Source organism: Cyanistes caeruleus, chromosome 4 (genome assembly GCF_971803275.1).
Source record: "Cyanistes caeruleus chromosome 4, bCyaCae1.hap1.1, whole genome shotgun sequence".
NCBI lineage: Eukaryota > Metazoa > Chordata > Aves > Passeriformes > Paridae > Cyanistes > Cyanistes caeruleus.
In genome coordinates, this window is record NC_141704.1 from 53,945,646 (window position 1) to 53,961,359 (window position 15,714).

Consider the following 15,714-nt stretch of genomic DNA (forward strand, 5'->3'; position numbering starts at 1 on the left):
TTATTCAGTAATAAATAGCGAGGTGTACGTCTATATACAAGTACATGTACAGAGTATGGTTTCAGTTGTAAGGAATGGAAGAATCTGCATGTTTCATGTGTCTGTGTGTATGAAAGGTGAGTGGGGAAGGCTGTTGCAGCAGGCTGAGTATGTAAATGGGGACTGTAATGAGGTGATGCGTGTGGGCAGCACAAATGGTTCTGGTGTCATTGAGGACACTGGCCCAGCCTTGGCTCACGCAGTGCCTTCCCCTGCCGAGCAGCCTGCTCTTCCGGGCCCTGAGAAATTGCATCACCTCCTTTTGAAAGCACACAAAGAGCTGAGCTTGTACACAAGGGGAAAGAGACACTGAATAGGTAATTTTTATAGAATGTAACAATTTGCATCAGACATGATGAAGTCAAGGAAAGACATTTTGAATTTATTGTATCCAACAATTTAAATAGCTTATTACAATTAAGTTAAGATGAAAACTGGCTAGCTTTCATAACCTTGAGACACTTCTATACTTTGCATGTCTGCAGGAAATTAAATGAAATTGAGAGTTTAAAACTTTGCTGTGCTCTCTCTAAGCATCCAAAGGATTATTACAGTTCATCTCCAGCCAAACTTCAAGTTCCATTTGTAAAGCCAGAGAAGAACTCCAGGATGATCACTGAAGCATTATCCATGCTTTTGTAATCATGTGGCAAGTTTCCTATGTCATGAAAGCAACTGGAGGCTGCTTACTTCCAATGCCCCAATGCCAAGTTTGTTTGTCCCAGTTTCAGAATGTTACAGCAAAACAAAGCCAATTCACACACTTTATTTTCTTCTGCAACACTTCAATCTTTACTAGTCTGTTTTAAACTACCAATCTTTAATAAGTGAAGATGATTTTTATCACTAAGGTAGTTGCTCAAAAGTTAATTTTGGAGATATCAACATCAACTGATGTTGTCTACTGCTAGTATGTAGGACATTTGATGACAACCCTGCTATTGAACTGCCTGTGAAAGTACATATAAAACAAAAAAGGAAAACACACATGTACAATAAAAGATTAATCAAAATTAATTTAGTGTTTCTAGTTTAATGCTCATCTTGCTTGTAAAAATTCTGTCATTTTATTCAACCATGAAAATGTTAAAAGCATTTTACCTTTACTCATCATAAAAACCAGAATTATTCCTTTTTTACAAGTTTAAAAAAAGAAGCGAAAACAATAGTGGTAAAAAAAGTCTATCCTCTTTTAGCTGATGTTCTGCCAACACTTAATTGCCATTATTCTGCACACACTGATAGAAACTATCTACCAAATAATCCTATGGTTTCCATACATTGAGGAATTAGAATAATACTTGTACTTAATAAACAAATAATTTTAAACCATTCATAAACAGTTTTAGTACTTAGTTCAAGAAAGAAAGTATGTATCCACACAGAAATTCAGGTGCAGATTCATTTAACAGTTCTGCTGCTTCTTGTTTCCAAAGCTGCAGTCTTCTACGTGGCTTAGACTGAACAAAAATCTTCCCACATACTGTATTTCTCTTTGAAGTCTGATGACACTTTAAAAATCCTGCTACAGTTCCTATCTTTCCAGGAACACCTAAAAACTCAGCAGTCACTGTTCTGTATCTCAGTGTTTTTTGCATTATCATCCTATGTATCACCACCACCACCATGTTCCTTCTTTGACACCAAATCAGGCCTGAAGACATGGACAACTGCTTTCTATGGAAAGTAACCACATTAACACAAACTTTTATTTGATGGTAAGGTAGTAAAAGAAAAAAACCTATTTTTGAATAGATAACTGGTACACGGTCTTTTAGTTCCCTCCTGAGATTCTAACTTTTCTTTGTCATTCAGCCTGTAATGAAGATTTCCCACACACTTCCTTTTTAATTATCACAGAAAAGCAACTGCTTATTTTTAAAAAGCACAATAAAAAGGTCCATCTCTACAATTTAAAATAAAATTCCATCATGGGATTAAATCTGAACTCTATCCACTTCATGATGTGTACGAGGTCTTGTACCTCCTCAAAGAAAAATTGCCTTAGGACAAATATACCTTTTGTCAGTGCAAGGAAAGACTCACACAAACCCACAAATTGCCTCTCAAAACTAAGCTATAGTTTTTGCAGCAATAAATTAACATTCAGTTGAGGAGGATCATCTGCATTACAAATGCCAAAACAAACCCAAACTAAATAAGGAGACACTAGTGATGGAAGCAAGATCCTACAACCTGTTTTGTTCTGGTCTCTGACAATCAGAGAGAAGAAATATTTTATAGTCTACAAGCTCAGGGTGAAGTAACTGGACTTAACTTGTCATAGCTGCCAAGCCCTGACTGGGCTGTGCCCTCCTCAAATACTTAACTTCCAGGAGACAGTTCTCACTGTTCTGCCAGCAACTGACTGCAGCAATTCAGAGCCAATAAAGGGTGTTGTCATGAAAGGACATTTTCTACAGGAACAAAATCCAGGAGGCTTCCCATCTCCAATAAGGGACAGTAAATTCCTTATAACAACTGTTTTGCTATAACCTGCTTCTTATCATGGTGGAAATAGTTGCAATGCCTCTGTAGTTCACTTCTTTGCTGTGAACGTACATCAGAAATGATGGTGATAGTGTTTTTGCTGGACCTTAAGGTTAAGATAATCAGGCATTTCCAGCAAAGTTCACACTTTCCAGCACACTGAGTTGTTCAGTAATGGCAAAAGTCTGCCCATGCCCGTCTACTGCAATTTGGTGGGCCTTAGCAATGCTTTCTACATGCAGTTTTTGCTTTTAAATATGCTATAAGCATGAAGGGGAAAATTATGAAAAGTGCTAGACAGTACTAGAAACAGAAGTCCAGAGTGGTGTAAAAGCAGTAGAGGAAACGATGGCAATTCCACCATAATCCCTTTCTCCTGTGTTCTGAAGAAAAGGCAATTGGCAAAGCATCTCATCTGCTGTAGTCAGCAACATCAGATAATTGCAATGGAGTTTCCTATGATGGGACTCTTTTACATGGTTTTACATAGTTTACATGATTTACATGGTTTAGACTAAGGTTTTACTGTAAATGGTATGAAATTTCACTACGTAACTAGCTGAAAGCACCTCCAATCCTTCACTGCCTCAGCTTTATTATCTTACAGCTATTCACATTTGGACTTTTATTCCATTTTATTATCACTGGCACAGTTTCACAAAATTGGCACCTTACAGTGATCCTTAAACATAATAATTTAGACTGAATTTGGGGACTGAGTCATGGCTAGAAATTGATTTGTATAGAGCTTTTTTCATTTAAGCTGGAAGATGAACAGTTCCAGAAGTGGAAGATGGAGTCTACTTCTTTGATTACTTTGATTTTCAGTAACTGTTTTGCTGTAATTTCTCAGCAGTATCCAATAGTACATTCATTTGTTTCTGTAATAATTTTGGTACAAACAGTAATTTCAGTAGAGTCTAACTCTTGGGCAAATACCTCTTTTATGGAGAGACATTTGCAAATATTTGAGAGAAATGGGACTGAAGACTAGCAAAAGGTATGTCAGTAATTAATTATTATAAAACAGAAATTTCCTTAAAGGTCTGTGTGAAAAAAAAATAACATACACTATAGTAACAAACTGTAGAGCTCAGAATGTTATTTAAGTAGCATAGGCTCTCTATTAAACCCCTTCTACTTCTTGCTGAAGAAGCTTAAAGGTAAAGGGACAAACTGTAAATCTCATGGCTTCTCCTAAAGCTCTAGAAAGATGTGCACTTACTGCTGAAGACAGATGGTCAGTTAGGTGTGACGAGCCTGGTCCCTGGCTCCTAACATTTTGACATATTAAAAAATGACAGGATCTGTATCTTCTATTCCTTTTAGGAGCAAATCTGAAAAGAGTCAGAAAAAGTGCTTATAAAGAGAATAGTTTTGAAACCACTTCTGATTTAGTGACAGGGTCTTGTTTCCAGATTTATCTTTGATACATAGCATGTCTGTCTCTACACAGTCTCAGTTATGGTCCCTCTCAAAAAAGAATATGGCATTCAACAAAATAATGAAGCTGAAAAATGGAAATAAATACATGATTTCTCACTTTGCAGAACTGGCCTCTTCATGTAAGGTTGTGCCTCAGGAGAAAATACAAATAAAGCAATATAATTTCTGTTGGAGAGGCTACTTTCAGGTTTTTATATATGCAAAGCCCTACTACAATCCAATATTCTCAAGTCCACTGATAGTAGTAAAAAGACCTAACAACACTAAGATACTTTAACTACTCTCATTGACATCTCCAACAGGAAAGTGCAACCTCACGAACTGTTTTCACGAAATTATTTTTGAAAATGTATGCATTTAAAAACTAATCACTCATAATTGATATAATACACCTAGATGGCAGCTGAATGCCAGACAGTTGTTACTGCCATGAAATTTTCTTCTAAGTGTGACAATTAACATCCTAACTGCATTTGTCTTGTGCTAATGCTGAGTGTCAAGAGACCAAATTGAGAACAACCTGTTAAAAACCTGAAGAGAAATTTAATACAGGAATAACCATTTGTAGCCAGCTGAGATTTACAATTTCTCTTACGTAAAGTAGAAGGATATATGGTTTCAGCTTCTGTTGTCAACACTACACATAAACGTGAGTTCATCCCTAATAGGCGCTGCAGGAAGTCAGCTATGCAATCTTAATGATCCTAGACTCTTTTGCTAAAGTATACAGTGTGTAATCGCAAGCAGATTCCACAATTCTATGTCAATTAGGATATCATGCAGAGCAACAAAAAAGGCAACACCAGCTGGAGACAGTCATTGAATCTCATTGTCAATGCAGCAGTAAAAGAAATCCTGTTTTTCCAAAATGAAAAGTATAAAACAAAGATAAGATGAATTGGGTCAGGACGTAAATCCCAAGCTGCCATCTTCAAATAGCTGAGTATTAAAGATCTTATGGTAACTTATAAATCAGCAGATCGGGAGCTGTCTAACTGAATGCCACCACCGGATGTCACTGGTGCTTCTACAATAAGCTGCTGAACACACATTTATCAGGCTGTACAGCTTGGAAATGGCAGTGCTGGGAGTTCAAAAAACTGTCATGTTAACACTTTTTATTTCAGTTGCTTTTCCCTTTTATCATTTCTCCAATTTACTCCAGAAGAGGAAATTGCTCAGTAAGCCTCTATAATACTTGAAGAAATTAACAAAGAAAATATAATTTTATAGTTAGCAACCATACTGCTGCAATTATCCTAATCCTAACATCATGTTTTGTTTTCCTTTAAAGTAGGTACAGCAGGCCTTCTGGAGTATCATCTGTTGTACTTATTCTTCTGTCTACTAAATACAGAATTGAAAATTTCCTTATTGTGTGCAACTTCTTCATGTTCTATCACACCATGAATTTTACTGGCCAGGTAAAATGTGATACACACCACAAATCTAAACAGCAGGTTTTTGCAATAGATGGATCCCAAAAGTTAAAGCTGGAAACCACCAAATTTTATGCATCTAATGTTACCTTTCTTTGGAATTCAGTCATGATACAAGCTTCCTTTCACCCAAAATGATATAGCTATTGTGAAAGAGGTATTTTTGCTCTTCCAATTATTTACTGTAGTCCACTGGCAAATCCAGAAAGAAGGGGAAAAGCCAGCCTAATATGTAAGAGTTGTATAAAGCATCCTTCTCTGCTGATTGGCTCTGTGAAGGATGTAAACCCAGAATCCCACAAAGCAAAGAACACTGGAGGCCTACATACAGCCTCTACCCACAGCTAACAGGGTACTCCCCTGGAAAATACTGTTTCCTGCAAGAATCTCTTTTTATAGATAATAAGTAGAAAATAAGGGGGAAAAAGTGTAGACATAATGGGTTGGTTTTGACAATGGAACAAGGGTACCAGAGAGAGATATTTTGCTGTGTAGCAGATCCATAAAGGTGACGACAGAGGGCACAACACTGAGATGATAAAGAATGCTGAAGACAGAATACTCTTCAAGGCAGTAAGATCTAAGCTATCTGTGAAGACTGACAGGAGATCATGATACCACGTTACTGAAGGTAAAATGGTAAAATAGCAGATGAAATTCATAATCTGATATTAGGTCCGATAATATCAAGTGATGAACACTGGGGAAAGTAACTGCACATGCAGAAAAACAGGTTCTAAATCAGCCATTAGCACTCAACCTCCTCCACATTTTAGCACGAGTTAAGTCTCCAGAAATAACAATCCAGTTTTCAGTAGGAGTCAAAAGGAACAAGACTTGGGTCCAGTTGTAGCTATGATGAGTTCTAGATAGAGGCAATTATAGTTTCACAACCAGAAGAAACTCATATGGGTGGAAAAAACTAAAAAGCCTTCAGACTTTTCAACTCTTCTCTGCCTCTTAGCAGTAGCAGCAGTCTTCTAAGCTTATTACAAGCTGAGAGCAATAATTTTGAGTTCAACTTAACTATGTCATGCAGCTACACCATGTTGAGCAGAAAAGGAGTGTTAAGTATGCTAACTCTAATGGGCAGCTTTAAATGAGCTCTGCAAATACCCTGCATGAACTTGCTTTGATGGACAAAGAAGCCTCACACTGTCATATATCCACAGATGTCACATACCAGGAGAAACCATACAGAATAATCATGTAAGGATAGTAATCCACATAGAAAAATGATCCTACCTCATGTATTTTAAATCTGCTTCTGCTACTCAAGCAATGCCTCAGCTTTTCTAAGCTCCTGAATGGAAGCAGCCTCTCCTCACACAAACATACACTGCCACTGGAACCAGCTCATGCTGGGGCAGCAAACACAAGACTTTGTGAATATCTGCACAAACTGCGAACAAAAGTGCTGCTCCAACAAGAACCACCCAAACTCCTGCGTCTGCACAGCCACCCATACATTTGTACAATGTACCAAATACCCATACCACAGGTGTCTACCTGGCTAATGCTAAACAACCATTTTGACAAGAACAAACAATTTTCCTTATCAAATCACTGGAGCTAAGCCAGTATGAACATTCTTGTTGATCTGCAACCTGGAAAAAATTTTTTAAGGAGAACACATATTAGTGCCTTGCTATTCCGAGGAACTGGAATATGTAATATGTGCCATATTACATGCAGGCATCCTCTCCCTACATCTAGTTCACATTCTTTTAGGTGTCTGTCTTTCAGATAGACAACAGACTACAATCCAAGTGAAATTCAGCATGCACAAATAGAGAGATATTATTCAGACACAGTGAGCCATTAGCTTCTGCTTTCTCATTTAGAAAATGGTCACTTCAATTCTCATAAGCTTCACATTCTTTTGGATTTATCTGCTTTCCACCTCCTCCAGTTCATGAAGAAAACAGCTATCTTTCCTTGAAGCCATGGCAAGGTCACTTGCTGCAAACTGGGAAGAGAAAACTGGCTGAAATTACTGGATGTAAGCACAAGCACTCATTCTCCTCAGTTGAGAAACTGAGCTGTTGCTATCAATTACATGTATTTAGCTTTTCCCTGGCAAGCATAAATGCTTGCATACAGTAATTACAGCTGCTCCAATGTCCACAGAAGGAAGTAGGGGAAGTAAAATAAATTATAATAATTTGTTTTTATTGCTTTCCACTTAAGTTTTATGTTTTTAATTACATAATGTTATAATTAATAATTTAAAACATATTTTCTTTTTTTAAAAACAGTTTTGTCTAGTGTTTTGTAAATTGAGGCCACAAAATACTGTAGCTTTGTAAAAGCGTCTCAAAATCTACTGCATTGTTTGTGGGCTCAGAATAAATAACTTGAGACTCATGATTAAGCATCCTAATTGATCTGATAGACCATATTTCATATATATGCATTATGTCTAAGAAATTTACCACTGTAATTAATAAGAGTGCAGTAAAATATATTATTTTACATCAGATATGTTTAGTAGTTAAGACACAACTGAAATTTAGTTACTAAGAAGTATTCCTCTGTAATAATTCTTTGTGCACAGACTAAAAACCACAGCATTTTTATATTCCTTAAGTGTCCTATATTCTTTTGCAGTCATTGATGTTACATGTTTAGTAAGAGTAAGTTAATTATTAAGAATCGAACACAGAATGTAACGGTATTGGGTTTTGTGAAAAAAAAAATAAATAAAACAGCAAAGAAATTAGCATATTTATGTATGTTATGAGAGAAAGAAGCAATTATTTTTAAAAAAATTAAATCTTCAATGGAATGGTAACTCTGAAATGCATACAAATTCTAGTATTTGTTAAGTTTGATATACCAGGGAAGATTAGTTGCATTAATTAGCAGGCAACCATCCCTCCCATTTCTGCTGAAGTTCTTTGAGGAAGCCAGCAAGATAATCAACTTATCGCTCATTAACAGTGAAAAAACCTCAAAGCTGATTAAGTATTACTAGGAAAGAAACAGAAACCTCACAAGAAAATGTCATGATGCCATCCTATAGATGCTTAGGTACTTCAAACATTTCTGGGATTTTCATTCTCCTCCACTCCAAAACACGAGGTGGAAGGGTACCAGTGACAGACCCTGCACAGACTCCAGGAGCAGCGAGGAGGAAGCAGCACCAGGGACCTCACAGATCACACCACCTGCACTTCTGGTGTTCCACTTCTGCCCAGGCTAGTGTGGTGGCACAACTGAGCCCTGGCCGTGTACTCTCAGCTGAGGACTCAGCTGTCTGTGGTGCCAGACTCAGCACAGCCCAGCTGTGTAGCTGCTGCTCCAGTTTATCCATGAAGAGTGACAGGAAAGTGTAAAACACTATGTAACCTACAGTTACTGTGAGGTAAGAAAAGTGCAGAAATAGGTGTTATTGTTGAGAAGGTAAAACACAGCATCACAGCAGTTCATAAGGAAAACATAATGGTTTAGAACTGTTATGCTTTTAAGGTTTAAACCCCCAAGGTTTAAAACCCCAACAGTAAAAAACAGGACTTGGAAGATGGCAACTCGGGAAGATAATAAATCATCATTTCCCCACACGGCTGATGCCCACTGTGGAACATCAGGGCACATGAAACATCTTTTTGAGAGTGATATTCTGTAGCTTTTTTGTTCTATCTATTGCATACACTAAGTAATAAATTTGAATTCCCAAAGCACATATATCCTGCTTGCAGATTCTCTTGAGGAACAGGTTACTCATGTAATGTCCCAATGAGAATATTCATTTAAAATAGAGATGCATGTGAAGCACAAGTTTCACATCAGTTTCCTCAGAAGAAACTTAGTTTGTGTACTGCCCATGCCTCTACAGGGAAAAAGGAAAATATGGCGATTGCTATCAAAGCTCATTCCACAGTAGGCATGTGTACTATGGATCTCACTACTGATTATGTAAGGATATCAAGTTTCTCTGAATTAATTTAAAAGCAATTACACAATCAAGCAATACAGAAATATCTAAAACAAAATTAAGTCCAAAGATGGCAGCTGTGATTTGGGAATTCCCAAAGTAACAAACTTCTGGGGATAGACAGAATATTGTAGGAGTGCATTATGCAAAATTTTATAATTTTTTTTATACTCTTCCTTCTTAATATGTTATTTCAAAGTCCTGGAGAGAAAATACTAGGCCAGATAGATAGACTGTTTTAAAATCTTACATAATTCGTGTTTCCCCACAGTTTTGATAGCATGTACTCTGTATACAAACCAGTAAAATCTTACATACATGCCCCTTTGCATCCAAAAGAAATTTTGTTTTCCTTCCATTTTTCTATTACAAAATCTGAGCTTTTTCAGAGGTAGGTTCTTTAACTTTACTTTGCTTGTCATGTCAAACTGCTGCCTCAGCCAGATGCATGATTTTGCTCAAGTACTGCATAGAAGTTAGGTGCTATTTTATAGCTATTTTATAGTACCTAAATATATATATATATATATATATATATATATATATATATATATACACATGCTATGAAACCTCTTTATGAACAGTAAAACACTCAAATGTCAGTGTCAAGAAAAGCCAGGATAATCAGGCCTTTTAGTTTAGCCACAATTGCACTGGAATACATCTTTCCCTGCAAGCTTAGAGGACACTACCTAACACAGACAATTTCCTTTCAAGAGAGAATATTTTTGTACTCTCCCCTGTTTACTCTGTACTAAAATGACAAAACAAACTGAACTCAATACACACTTGTGTATTCACCATAAGCTAAAATTTCTAGCATCGTGACCAAATGCCGGCTGTGTGAGACGCTGTGTCCTCTCCAGAACTCCATCCTGTGATTGATTTCACAAGCTCCCTGGTAAAGGGAGAATCAATCTGGGAACAACAGGGTCACAGCGTCATTACAGAACTCCAGGAATTACCACAGGAATAAGGATGGCTGCATATGTACAGTAAGGCAACTGCAATTACTCTTTGGATGCATGAGGTTTGTGTGACAGTCCACACAATGAAGAAGGACAGGCCTTTGGTACACACTCACAAAAATATTAGTCCTCCATGGAAAACAACTTTCTAAAAAAACTAGCCATCTACAGAAAACAATTTTCTAAGATGCATATTTTGGTTTTCAGAGGAGGGGAAAAAAGAACACTGTTCAATCAGGTAATTTCAAAGCCAATAACTAAATCAAATGGATTTGCAGGACAATGAAGGTAATTTCTTCTGTTAAAAGCCCACACGAACCAAACATCTATCATTCCATCTGAAATCAATCATTTTATCATTCAGATCTTTGTAAAGAAAAAAAAAGATTTTTCTGTCCCCTAATTATCACATAAACACAAATTTATTTCCACTTTGAAAAAAGACCAGAGGCAAAAATATTTGTGTTAAGAAGGGTTGTCTAAGAAGATAATTAGTGTATGGAAACACTGATCTTTTTTGATGGTCTGGGTGAGAGGATTGAATCTACCATTGGCAAATTTGTGGACAAGCTGGGTCAGTGTGTTGATCTGCTGGAGTATAGGAAGGCCCTGCAAAGGGACCCGGACAAACTGGATTGATGGGCCGAGACCAATGGCACGAGGTTGAACGGGACAAAGAGTCAGGTCCTGCTCTTGGGTCACAACAACCTCAGGCAGCACTACAGGCTGGGGGAGAGTGGCTGTAAAGTTGCTGAGAAAAAAGGGGCCTGGAGGTGCTGGTTGACAGCAGCTGAACATGAGCCAGGGTGTGCCCACACTGCCAAGAAGGCCAATGGCATCCTGGGATATATATATATATATATATATATATATATATATCAGGAATAGTGTGGCCAGCAGGGCAGAGCAGTGATTATCCCCCTGTACTCAGCACTGGTGAGGCCGGACCTCGAATCCTGTGTCCAGTTCCGGGCCCCTCACTGCAGGAAAGGCATTGAGGTGCTGGAGAGCATCCAGAGAAGAGAAATGGAGTTGGTTAAGGGTTTGGAGCTTGTGTCTTACAAGGAGCAGTCAAGGGAGCTGGGGTTATTTAGCTTGGAGAAAAGGAGGCTGGGGTGACTTTACTACTCTCTGCAACAACTTGAAAGGAGGCTGCGGACAGGTAGGGGTTGGACTCTTCTCCCAGACAACCAGCTGTAAAAGAGGGATTAGTCTTAAACCGTGCCAGGGCAGGTTTAGGTTGGACATTAGGAAAAATTTCTTCACAGAAAGGGTAATTAGACATTGGAATGGACTGTGCAAGAAGGTGGTGGAATCACCAAAGACTGGACATGGCACTCAGTGCCATGGTCAAGTTGACATGGTGGTGTTTGGTCATAGGTTATACTTAATGATCTCAGGTCTTTTTCAGCCTACTTGACTCTGTGATTCTGTAATTGGGCACAAGCAAAGCAGGAGTGCCTGCACGGCTCTAACAGAAGAGCTTCTATGTGATCCAGTGTCAGGTATAACTTGGTAGTTCCTGTTTCAGTAAACCTGGGTTCTTAAAGGTAGGTTAAAAATTCAAATATGGTATTTTAAATAAAATGTACTTACATTTTAATGTCATGAATCTACATATCCATTTGGAGTTGAATGGAATTAGTTTGTCAGCATTTCTGAAAGCTTAATCAAGTTTACTTAAGGATTGAGAAGCTGTCTTTAAAGGCTCAGAATGGTTTCTTGCTTCTTGAAGCTGCAAATGATATAAATACAATCTCAGAGGCAGTGTTCCAACCTCAAAAGGTCCAAAGGTGACAAAGCAAATCCACTGACATTTATCTTCAAGACTCCCATTGCTGGAGGGCTTCCATTTGATATTTAACACTTCCACTCTATCAATTTTCTAATTTTACTGATCCTATACTTTACTGTGTGCTTTTGGCAATATCACTAGATTTATGTGTAACAAAAATTGAATCTTTGTCTTATTATTTTAAAATAGAATCATAGAATACCCTAATTTGAAAGGATCCCCTAAAAATCATCAAATCCAACTCCTGGCCCAGCATAGGACCATCACGAAGAGTCACAGCATGTGCCTGAGAGTGCTGTCCAGACACTTCTTGCACTCTGTCAGGGATTGGTGCTGGGACCAGTTCCCTGGGGAGCCTGTTCCAGTGCTCAACTACCTTCTGGGTAAAGAATATTTTTCTAATGTTTAACCTAAACCTCCCCTGACACAGCTTTAGACTATTTCCTTAAGTCCTGTCACTCGCCACCACAGAGATCAGTATCTGCCCCTCCTCTTCCATTCATGAAGTAGTTGCAGACTGCAATGAGGCCTTCCCTCAGTCTCCTCCAGGCTGAACAGAGCAAGTGACCTCAGCCACTTGTATGACTTCCTCTCAAGGCCCTTCACCATCTTTGTAGCTTTCCCCTGGATGCTTTTTAATCACTTAAATTTTTCTTATATTGTGGCACCCAGAACTGGCCCCAGCACTGGAGGTGAGGCTGCCCCAGGTCAGAGCAGAGCAGGACAATCCCCCCCCTTGCCCAGCTGGCCATGCTGTGCCTGACGCCCCCCAGGACAGGGTTGGCCCTCCTGGCTGCCAACCCTGTGAATTCACATTCACAATTGAATGTGAATTCAATTGGTCCTCAGCCAGGACCCCCAGGTGCCTTTCTGTGGTGTTGCTCTTCAAAATCTCATACCCCAGTCTGTACATCCAGGGTTGCCTCATCCCAGTTGCAGAATCTGGCACTTGTCTTTGTTGAACTTCACACAACTGGTGATTGTCCAGCTCTCTAATTTGTTGAGGTCTCTCTGCAGGGCCTCTCTGCCTCTGACAGAATCATCAGGTCCTCACAATTTAGTGTCATCAGCAAACCTATTTAATATATCTTTGCACATTCAAGTTATTTATGAAGATTTTGAAGAGCACTGGCCCTAAAATGCCCTCTGGAATGCCACTGATTACTGGTCACCAGCCTGATGTCACTCCATTCACTGTAACCCTTTGCACCCAAACCATGAGCCAGCTGCTCACCCATCACATAAAGCTGAGCGCTGGACATTTTATCCAGAAGGATCCTGTGAGAGGCAGCACTGAAAGCTTTTACTGAGATCCAAAAAGACTACATCAACTGGCTTCCCTTGGTCAACTGAGCAGGGACAATTGGGCAACTAAGTTAAGTTCTGTAATGTTTTTCAATTCCATTAAGTTTTAATATCAAGCATCTGTATAGGTAACTCTTACAGCAATTTCTAGCCCATCGAGGCTGCAATTTTGGGAAAAATATACTGATACATTATATAACTTGAGATCACAGAGGAAAGTACCCTCATCCAAGCACCTACTTGCAGACAATCACTGGAGACTCTGCAATTTGGGGATACAGCCCCAGCTGGACTCCAGCCAGGGGAACTGATGTAGTCTAAAGCATGGCAGATCTGTAAAAGCCTGAAGCACTCAGAAGACACACAGACAAGCCCAGGGTCTGGCATCACTGCACTGCCAGCTTCCTGTGGTCTGCTGTGCCGGGCTGTGATACGTGGTGTAGGAATGGCCTAATACTTAATGTCTAAGCACTAACTAATATTCATATAAAACAGATGGGTTGGAGGAGATCCCAAATGCCTGAAGCTCTTTTTTGTCCTCATCCTGCTCCTGCATGGAGTATCTGGCAGCTGTAATCTAACGTTTTCATTTGTTTTGAATTAAACTTCTCTCTGCTCTTGTCCTATCCACTTCTTTTTTCATACTCTGCTTGTGATGCTCTCTGAACATGTCTGTTTTAATTATGAGTCTGCTTGAGCAGGGCAAACTGGGCTTGGCTTTTCACAATATTCACCTGTAGGTCCAGTGAGATTTTTTTAAGCAGTACTTTCAATGCTAGATTAATCTGTTCTACACTAGAGCTTGCTAGAGAAATTCTCTTAGAGGTCTTTAAAATTTTTTTAACCATGGTTTAAAACAAAATAAAGGTTTTTCTTTTAATATGACCTGTGAATTTAGCAGATGAAGTTAAAAACACTTCTGCAAACTTCTCTGATTTGTGTAACAAAATAATTCAACCCCTAATAATTGAGTTCCTACATCTCATGAGAATTCTGTAATTTTCTGAGCTCCTTTTAAAAAAGTCTAATCAATCTGAGCACATTTCATTAAAATCAGAAAACATTTCATTAAAAAGTAAGACAGAAAATGAAGGCAGTCTTTAAATGACTCAAGCATGTGTTACACATATGTGAGAAATTGTGTATACAGATCTAGATGATGTAAAATAAAAAAGACTGACTTGCCTATTCTCTGATTAGATCTCTGATCTAATTCATCACTCATTTATTATTTAAATCTGTTAAGTATCGTGGTTTGATTCAATTTCAGAAATTAATATTTCTATTAATGTTTAATAAGGCATAAAAGTTACCATGAAAAAGCCCCTCTGACCACTGCAATTTACAGTTTATTAGGACTAATATTAAAATGAAATTATTTAAAGAGAATTGCATGCCACTGAAGTACTGAAATTAATTTTCTTTTTCTTTCCTGTGATATTATTTTAAACTGAAATCCAGACTAAGATTCATCTGTATAGTATGACTTACTTCCTAATGTCCATTGCAACTCCTTCAAGTCCACCTAGCCCAGTTATTTCTTTCTCTGATTCAAAAAATCAAATTCTCATATTCTTAACTTTTTATTCTAAGTAAATGTTAATAACAAGTAGCTCAAAGTTGACAGGAATTCAAGCAAGCATGCAGGAAAACCTAACATAACATTAGAAAATTTATCTAGATGATATAATAGGCCACTGCAAAGTAGTTAAGTGATGGCTTATGAGAAGGAATTGTTAATCAATTGATTTACAGTTATTCTTCTTCTATTAGTAGCAAATTTTAAACTAAAAAAATAACAATATTTGCAGTTAACCATTTCTTGGAAAAGACAACAAGAAAAGTTTTTCAGTGGTTTTACTACTGGTCTCCCTAGAGAAAATACTTAATTTTCATTTCAACATCTTTTTTATTTTTTTAATTATATTCAGATAATTTACAATCTAAACATCATTTTAAAATGAAGTTCTGGAGAAAATTATGTTTAAGCATAGTGTATAAATCACATCCTGCACTTTTTCTGGGGAAAGAAGAACATTGCTTGCTGAATATGAAATCAGCCCAAGTTCTATTACCTATACATCAAAAGAAATTAAAAGAGAAAAAATTGTGATTCTCAGGGTATAAAGCCTTAAATGTGTTCTGCATTTAGTTCTCAGCCTCATCATAAATAACTTATAAAAATCAATTGAGTGCATTTTAAGTAGACTGCTCTACATTGCATGAATGCTGTATATATTAAGAATATTATTTACAGAAATTAGCAGGAAAAACCTTAAAGCTACTCTTAAAGTT

The 15,714-nt window shown here is 37.8% G+C and overlaps 1 protein-coding gene across 7 annotated transcripts in view; it reads right to left on the bottom strand.

Annotated features, from left to right (window-relative positions):
- CNTN1 (contactin 1) overlaps nt 1-15,714 on the bottom strand; it is a 207,545-nt gene that overhangs the window by 95,025 nt on the left and 96,806 nt on the right. For 3 of the 7 annotated variants that reach the window (XM_086884683.1, XM_086884684.1, XM_086884686.1), the window contains one exon: nt 3,755-3,866. The exons of 3 other annotated variants lie outside the window; for them this stretch is intronic. The gene's annotated coding sequence lies outside the window, so the exon portion shown is untranslated. Of the gene's footprint in view, nt 1-3,754; nt 3,867-11,915; nt 12,055-15,714 lie in introns of all 7 variants that reach the window. One more of the 7 variants, XM_086884687.1, reaches the window with a different exon arrangement.